Source organism: Mus pahari, chromosome 3 (assembly GCF_900095145.1).
Source record: "Mus pahari chromosome 3, PAHARI_EIJ_v1.1, whole genome shotgun sequence".
Classification (NCBI taxonomy): Eukaryota; Metazoa; Chordata; class Mammalia; order Rodentia; family Muridae; genus Mus; species Mus pahari.
The window spans coordinates 109,754,682-109,763,508 of NC_034592.1; the positions used below are offsets into that span (position 1 = coordinate 109,754,682).

At 45.3% G+C, this 8,827-nt stretch overlaps 1 long non-coding RNA gene across 1 annotated transcript in view; it reads right to left on the minus strand.

The window, feature by feature from the left end:
• Positions 1–464: 464 nt before the first annotated feature.
• The window catches only part of LOC110318721, a 28,532-nt gene continuing 20,169 nt past the window's right edge, over positions 465–8,827 (minus strand). The window contains exon 4 of the long non-coding RNA XR_002380377.2: positions 465–1,356. This is a non-coding gene — a long non-coding RNA (uncharacterized LOC110318721). The remainder of the gene's footprint in view (positions 1,357–8,827) is intronic.

Below are 8,827 nucleotides of genomic sequence, written 5' to 3' on the forward strand. Positions count from 1 at the left end.
GAACTCAGAAATCCGCCTGCCTCTGCCTCGTGAGTGCTGGGATTAAAGGCGTGCGCCGCCACGCCCGGCGGCAATCTTTTTTTTAACTATAGTAATACGTTACTGAGGAATGAAGATCATTTACAGTTAAATCTTTACCACTTGAAGAGTACATGTTTTTAGAAGATTTCTGCCTGGAGGAATACTGTCCTAAATGTGCTGTATCTTTCCAAGCAGATCATCGGTTACATGTTTTTGTTTTGTTTTGTTTTGTTTTGTTTTGTTTTGTTTTGTTTTTCCAGACCCATAGAATGCTATTGTTGGAGTGTTACTGCCATCTAGTGGACTATAGGAATAAATGCAGCTTAAGGCTTACATGCTTCAGACTATTTCCTCTTTTTCTTTCTTATATATTTTCCCTCCTTTTTGTTGTAGTATATGCAAAACAAAAAAATGGAAAATATTTTATCAGTCATTGGAGGCTCCTTTGAAATTTTTAACTTTGTTCTCTCATCAAAAAAAACAACAAACATTATTTCTATCCAGCCAAAACTGGTTGTTAGAAACACAAATAAAAGGGAATTCAGAATGAAAATATTCTTTTGCACAACAAAATAAAAATGAGAAAAAAATAATAAAATGCACTTAATTGATTGTTTTTGCAAAGAGGAAATATAAGAAGTTTATGCAGAAACGAATGGGTTTGGTGAGTCTCAGGAAAAGGTGCACAGTGTACCGTGACGGGCAAAGGGTAGAATTACTTTACTATATTAAGTTTAATCCACTTTAATCAAAGGGTAATTGCATCACTCCCTGCTTTTCCTTACCTCCCTCCATCCCCTCCCAAGTCCCCTGCCTCCAACCCGTTCACTGTCCCCTCCCTTGCTTTCAAATGGATAGCCTCTTTTTCTTCGGTTATTATTGAGACATGCAGATTTATAGGTACAATCTGCTGCGTCTGTGTGTGTTGTTTGTGAGGATGTGACTTCAGGGTGGCTATCTTAGGGGGATCATCTCAGGGAGAAGCTAATTCTCCCTCTCTTAGCAATTATTGTCTGTAGGTCTTTGCCTAGGGAATGAACCCCGTGAGATTACTGGCTTCCACGTCACCATTTCACCTGATACTGCCCATTGCTCTGGTCCTGTTTGTGCAGTCATTTCTGTGACAGACGGTCTCATGGCAGACTTCCTGGTAGTCTTCCCACCACCTCTTCCTCTGTGTTCCCTGAGCCAGAGATGCAGCAGCTGAGATCCTGCTCTGTCCACTCAGATTCCCAGGAACCATTGTCTCCCTCTTGTGTCCAGCTGTGGTACTCTGTAATGGTCTGCATTTGGTGTAAAGAGAAGTCTCTTTGATGAGGGGTGGGAGGCACTTATCTGTGGGCACAAAGATAACATTTAAAACATAGTTAGAGTTATGTTGGTCTAGTAAAATGGTGGTACTAGATTCTCTTCTAAGGTCTGTGACCTCACTAGCCCCAGGAAGCTGGTCTGGTTCCAGTACCAGACATGATTTCCCTCCTGTCGAGTCAGCATAAAGTCCTGTTAGGCAGCCATTGGTTACCACCAACGTGTGGGTGCCCTTATTGCACCCTTATACATAGCTTGCCATGCAGGTTATCGTCCTGGTTCATCCATATCGTCATGGCTGGGTGTAGGACTAATTGGTTCCTTCCCTCGGCCGCTCACATGGAACTTCCGGTGCTGTGGAAGCCAGGTTACAGGAAGGAGGCTTTAAGTTAGATCCAGCTCAAAGCACGCTAGTCCTATGTCCTACGGATGTAACTGACATCTTCAGCCTCAGAGGCCCACCCTCAGGCCCTGGAGGCATCACTGATAATCTGTATTGTTTTGGGAGTCCTGTGAGCTACCCTGACCATATCTTAAAAGAAGGTATGGGGGGGGGTTGTTATCCTATGGTTCTTGTGATGAACACTGTCAACCCAAGTACCATAACATAACTTCATTTAAATATATATGATGTAGGAGCATATAAAAAAAATATGAGTCCTTGGGGCTTTATCAAATAACTTCAGTGTGAAGCCTCCTCCTCCTTCTGTAGTGGCCCTCATTGGCACCCCTGTCCTGATTTTCCATTTCCTCTTTCATATCCCCTATATTCTGTTGTCCCTCAGACTCCCATGCATTCCCTATATACGTCCCTGGTCTCTGTGATTACTCTGTCTTGCATTCATGTCTGAGGACTGGGAACACGGGAGAGAGGGAACATGTGACACTCTGGGTCAATATAGTCTTTTCTGAGTCCATCCATTTACCTGAAATTTTCACGACTTCCTTAGAAGGAATAGTATGCCATTGTGTATGTTACCACATTTTCACTCCCCATCCATATGATGACAGGCAAACAGATTGTTCCCATCCTCCAGCTATTGTGCATAGAGCAGCAGTGAACATGGCTGAGCAAGTGTCTGTGGGCTAGGATGCTGAATCCTTTGGGCATATACTGGTCATACAATGGATTTGTATAGCAGAATTTTCCCCCCAATTAATTTAAATATTAATACAACAAGAAGCCTGTGATTGGGCAGTGGAAAAGGAAGGCAGGTAAGGATTTTTAGCGACAGACAGGGGACAGGTAGGAGAAGAAAGGAAGATGGAGGAAGAGGAAGCCGATCCAGATTCTGTGTGGCTTTAAATAGCCACAGGTAGCTATGAATATCATAAAAGGATAGCATAATTGGGATAACTTGTCTAATATAGGTGGACAGCTTATATCATTATCAAATGTCTCTGAAATTATTGTGTGGGCATCTTGTGAATTGAGAATTTATTGATATATAAATCTGACTAATTATAAGGATCTAGAGTTTTGATTTACTGGGTTGAGGGGATTTGTGACAACTAGCTGCAGGGGGTGAGTGGCTGAGAAGGTTCAAGTGGTTCTGAGGTAAGCGAACCGAACCTGAACCAGAGCTGTGAAGACCAGACTGCCCCATGAGGCTTGCCTAGATGCAGAGAGACAGCAGGCAGAAAGTAGCTGGGTGTATTATGGGATAGTACCATTTGGTTTTTGTGTTTGTTTGTTTGTTTGTTTTGAGACAGGGTTTCTCTGTGTAGCCCTGGCTGTCCTGGAACTCACTCTGTAAACCAGGCTGGCCCCAAACTCAGAAATCCACCTGCCTCTGCCTCCCAAGGGATTAAAGGCTTGCGCCACCACTGCCCAGCTTGTTTGTTTGTTTTTTGTTGTTCTAATATTTCCCGCAACAGATTTGTTTTTCATTTTTGGAGGATTCTCCATACTGACTTTCATAGTGTTTATGTTTGTGTTTATGTTTTCACAACAGTGAATGAGGGTCCCCTTTCCCCTCACCTGGCCAGCATTTGCTGTCAGTTATACTGTCTGGGGTGAGATTAAAAACCTCAAAGTCGTTTGAGTTTGAAATTCCCTAATTACTAAAGATGATCAACATTTTCTGAGGTACTTCTTAGTCATTTTTATATTTTCTTTTGAAAACCTGTTTAGATCCCTAGTCTATTTTTCCCAATAACAACTTATAATTTTAATTATTTCCCTTTTTAGAGATTATAGTATAACTACATTACTTCCCCCTTCCCTTTCCCCCCTCCAGCCCCTCCCCGATACATCCCTCCATGCTCTCACTCAAATCCATGGCCTCTTTTTTCATTCATTGTTGCTACATGAATATGCGTATATACATGTAATATACATGTATACTCCTAAATGTATAACTGCACCCTGCTCTGTCTGTATAATATCACTCGTATGTATGTTTCCCTTTGATTGAATAACAATTGGAGTGCTCTTCCCTGGCGGAGACCGCTTTCCCCTTTCTCAGCATCCTATGGCAAGCCTGTAGTCCTTGGCCGCTGGTCCTCCCTGCCAACCACGTTAGCATCTCTACTGCTGCTGTCCTTGTTCAGCTCAGGTTTGGACCGCGCCGTCTTGGTGAGACGTCACGAGGGTCGTTTCTAACATTCCTAGAAAACAGTGTCGGAGCAAATTCCCTGCACTTCCGGCTCTTACAATCTTTCTGCTCTTTCATTTCCGGAGCCGTGGCTGCGTCTTGATTGGTTGTGGTTTTCCGTGATGATCTTTGTTGAAAGAGAAGTTCCCTTGAAGAGGAGTGAGGGGTACACTTACCTGAGGATGTACGGACAAATATTTAAAGTGTTCTTAGGAGCTGTGCTGGTTTGGTAAAGTGTAGTTGTGGGCTCTCCTCCGGGATCCATGACTTCACTAGCCCTGGGTGGCTGGCGAGGTTGCTAGTGTCAGGCATGATTTTCCTCTTGTTGAGCAGGCTTTAAGTCCACCTGGAGAGCTGTTGCTTCCCGCCAAGGCACTCACACCATGGTCGCGTCCTCGTGGGTACTGTGCTATGCTCATAGTTGATGTGGTTCAGAGGCCTCAGAGCTCTATTAGTTCTGTTGGTCGCTTTTCTTCTTTGGAAGCTTGTGTGGTGCCTTCTGGAACTGTGAATGCTAGTCCTTGAGGGGAAGGTGTTTAGACCAGTTCAAGCTCGAGGACTCTGGGCCCTGTCTGAGGTTCATGGTGTCTTCAACAAAAGAGACTTGCCTTACATCTCTGGGAGACAACCGGAGGCAAGAGCGCCAGCAGGTAATGTTTTGGGAGTCTCTCGGGCATTCCTGACCAGCAGCTTAAAGAATGGCTCCTCATGCCAGGTGTGGGGTTTTTCTTAGATAGTCTTTGGCTCTTGGAGGGGTCACCATCAGCCCAGATGAGAGAATCTAATTTAAACTGTACATGCCTATTCATACACAAACTTACTTGTATTATGGATTTCTTTCCTTTTAAATAAATAGTCAATAGTATGATTCCTTATGGCATTTTCAAACATCCTTACTGTTCATTTACCCTCCTCCTTCCTTCTGAATGCATCTTTCCCAACCCTAATTAGCGCCCCAGCCACCCCGATTTTCCTGCTCCCCCATCAGATCACCTGCACCCTGCTGTTCCCCTCCTTGTTGCCCCACCACCTCCCTACCCAGCATCGGTCCCTTTGCACCTCCCTGGTTTCTGCAGTGACTCCAAGATATGTACTCACACGCAAGGATTCAAAACTAGGAGCCTCTGCAAGGGAACGTGTGACATCTGTCTGTCTTTCTGACATCTGTCTTTCTGGATCTGGGTTACTAGCTCATCAGGATGATCTCTTCGAGTTCCATTCACGTGCCTGCAAGGTTCATTGTTTCTGCTTTCTTTACAGCTGAATAATATTCCATAATGTGCATATTGCCACATTTTCATTATCTATCCATCTGTTGAAGGACATTTAGGGTTTGTTTTTTTTTTTCATTTCCTAGCTATTGTGAACAGAGCAGCAGTGGGCATGCTCAACAAACCCCCCCACAGTAGCCAACCACTTTCTAAATGCCTGTTCTATGAGCTGGAACCCATACTTGGCACTATTAATGGTGCCAAGGGCCTGTGGCTAGACAGATCATAGGCCCTAGGCAAGAAGCTACTTCTATTATTCTGCTGAAAGGGCAGAATATTCAAATGATCCCTGGTGACCTCTGTGTCCGCGGATAGGAGGATCTCTCATCAGAGAAGCCTTTCCTTGCAGCAGTCGGAAATTAGTACAAACCCTCAACGAGTCAATGTGCAGAGAATAAGAGGCTGTGGAATGCTCAGCTCTACACCGGATGTTCATACCACAAGGAAAGGGGGAAAGAAAAACGGCAAGCTCCAGGGGTGGTGGGTAAGTTCAAGGACACGGTGTTTTCTGGACACAGCAGGGCGGCTGCACATACGGACTCATAATGAGCACGACAGACAGCGCATAATGACCTGCACCAGCTCCGACTGGATAGATCTGAGTGGGAAGGAGAGGTAGGTGTGAGCTGCCACCACCTACTGAGGAGCCATTGCCATTGGTTGGCTCTGCTGGAACAGAGGGAGAACCGGTCTTCTTCAACAGTGTGACTCCTGATTCACTAACCACACTCACACACTCACGCACTCACACACTCACGCACACGAAGAGGAAACCTCAAAGTAGGGGAAGTAGAGAGGCTAAGAGTAGACATTAGAGGATCCGGGGAAGGGCTGAGTGTTATCAAAATGCATTGTGTGAATTTCTCCTATCATTAGTAAAAAATACATTCAAAAATAAAACTCACAAAAGCTAGTCGATCTAAAAGCATCCCACACCGCTCACATGAGGAATGTAGTTCCTCCGAACACGTGCAACACTTAATGGACATAATATTTGAGTGTGAGGCTTTGAACTGCCCACTCCGGAGCATAGCCTAGCACAATACTGTAAGGAAATATTTTGTTTGGGGCTCGTAATGACCTGCAACATCACCTGATAAGGTAAGTATGCTGCTCTTGCTGCTATTGATAAAGAAACCCTGAAAACTACCTTGTGCACTCCCAGATGCCAAGTACACAAATACAAGCATGCTTCAGGCTTCCCACAAGGGATGGCTGTTTTGGTTTTTAAGGTACAGAATAGAGGACAAAGCAGCCCCCGTGGTGTTAGGCGAGGTGATGAGAAATATTGTATTTCCTAGCTTTGTCCATTGAGGAAACTGAGCACGGTGACCCTCCCGTACTAAAAGCTGCCTCGAGTTCTAGCATGTTTATACCATGTCTAAACACCAGAGCCTAATAAACATGTGCAGGGTCCCTTGGAGAAGGAATTGGTTGCAGGGCTAAGAAGAGGAAGTATAAGATGTACTAGAATATATTTAGTTTCAGGAAATAAGGATGTGGTCAAAAAATGGAGAACCTGACAAAGAACCCTGAAGCTAACCAAGATCAATAAGAGAGAGCTGGAGCAAAAGACATGAAACTCAAGAAGAAGGAAGACCAAAGTGTGGACACTTCGATCCTTCTTAGAAAGGGGAACAAAATACCCATGGAAAGAGTTACAGAGACAAACTGTGAAACGGAGACTAAAGGAATGACCATCCAGAGACTGCCCCACCTGGGGATCCATCCCATAGACAACCACCAAACCCAGACACTATTGTGGATGCCAACAAGAGCTTGCTGACAGGAATCTGATATAGCTGTCTCCTGAGAGGCTCTGCCAGTGCCTGACAAATACCGAAGTGGATGAGTACCCAAGGTACTCCAGTTGGGACCAGCTAGGGGCTGGGAGACTGTGAGCACAGGGGGAGGCAGCTTCAGTGAGACGGCTCAATTTAATGAGGAGAACAAAGGCTATTTAAACCTTTGGGGAGGGGAGCGTACATCACTAGCTGGGGCCAGGGCACTGGGGATACCTTACTTGTGTAAGAAGGAATTCCAGGTGCTTCTGGACATGACCTTATAAGGGGAGAAGTTTAACCTAACTACCAGGCTACCATGACCTCCTCTGGTAGGCAAATGGGGTACACAGGGGCACACAGTCAGGGGGGGCATCAGGGAGCAATCCTACTCCTGCCAATTTCAGATCAAGATTTTCAGGGTTTGGACATGCCTTGACTCCACTCCTGCTCCAGGCCTAATCCTCATTCCCTCTCCCCCCCCACCCCACCCCCAAATCTCCCCATCATGTCTGCTCATCTGCATGCCACAGGTATAACACACACATATGAGACAAACACAAGCACATACCCACACACACATATACATACAAAAAGAATGTAAGCAAACAGTAACTTCCTTAGAATTCCTAGTAAGGGATCTTTGCAAGGACCATCACAAGGAGCTAAAATCACTTAGGAAAGTTGTTCTACCAAAGAAAATGTGTGAGTCTGATGACATGACTCAGTGAGTAAATGTGCTTGTGTCACACACACATGAGGACCAGAGTTCAAATCTCCAAAAGGCACACAATCCCAGTGCACCTAGGTGAAGACAGGAGACTCTCCAAACCATGTGGGCCAGCTAGCCTGGTGTCTACAGCAACCCACAGTGGGAGGTTGTCCTCTGACCTCCACATGTGTCCCATGACATATCCATACCTGCACTCACACATACCACACACACACACTCACACCTGTGCACACACAGCCCTCTTTAAATGAATATGTATATAATCTGAACACCATTTTCACAGAAATGTGTATAAATCACAGAGAGCAGTGGACCTGAGAGCAGTGAATCTGAGCCAACCTGAGTACCAGACAGTGTGGGAGCAGGCACCTCACAGCATAAGACCTGGAAAGTCCTCTGTGGTGTTCTGCTAAACTCCAAAACTCAGTCTAATATCAAAAAAAAAAAAAAATGAAAGAACATTCCACAAAATAACTGACCTAGGCTCCAAAAATATCAATGTTATGAGAGTCAAAAAATAAATAAAGACTTCTTGATTAAGGAGGCTGAAGTCATGTGTATTGGTTAAATTTCACCTATACTCTGATTGATTTTATTATAGGTTTTTTTAAAGTGGATTGTGTCCTCTCTCCAGAATTTATTTATAATATAAATAGGCACCGTGATCTTTGCTCCAGTTAACTGCCAGGGAGAGGGTGGCCTGCAGAAGTGACACAGCTTCTGGGAAAGATCCGATTTCTGGCTCCAGTCACCCAACACCTTTCCCAACCTAGGAGGGGTGTCGGCCCTGGAGGAGTCTCAAGGCCTGAGCTGGCAGGAGAGCCATCTTTGCTCCAGTGCACTACCAGGGAGAGGGCGGCCTGGGGAAGCTACAAGGCTTCTGGGAAATATCCCTTTTATGGCTCCAGTCACCCGGCACCTTTCCCACCCAAGGAGGGGTGTCCGCCCAGGAGGAGCCTCAAGGGCTGAGCTGGCAGGAGAGCCATCTTTGCTCTGGTTCCCTTAGGCTCCAGTCTGCAATAGCAAGAGTGTGGACCGCAGAAGCTACACAGCTTCGGGACAGACAGAAGCAACCTAACTTCTGGGACAGACCCTGTTTCGGGCTCCAGAAATTTG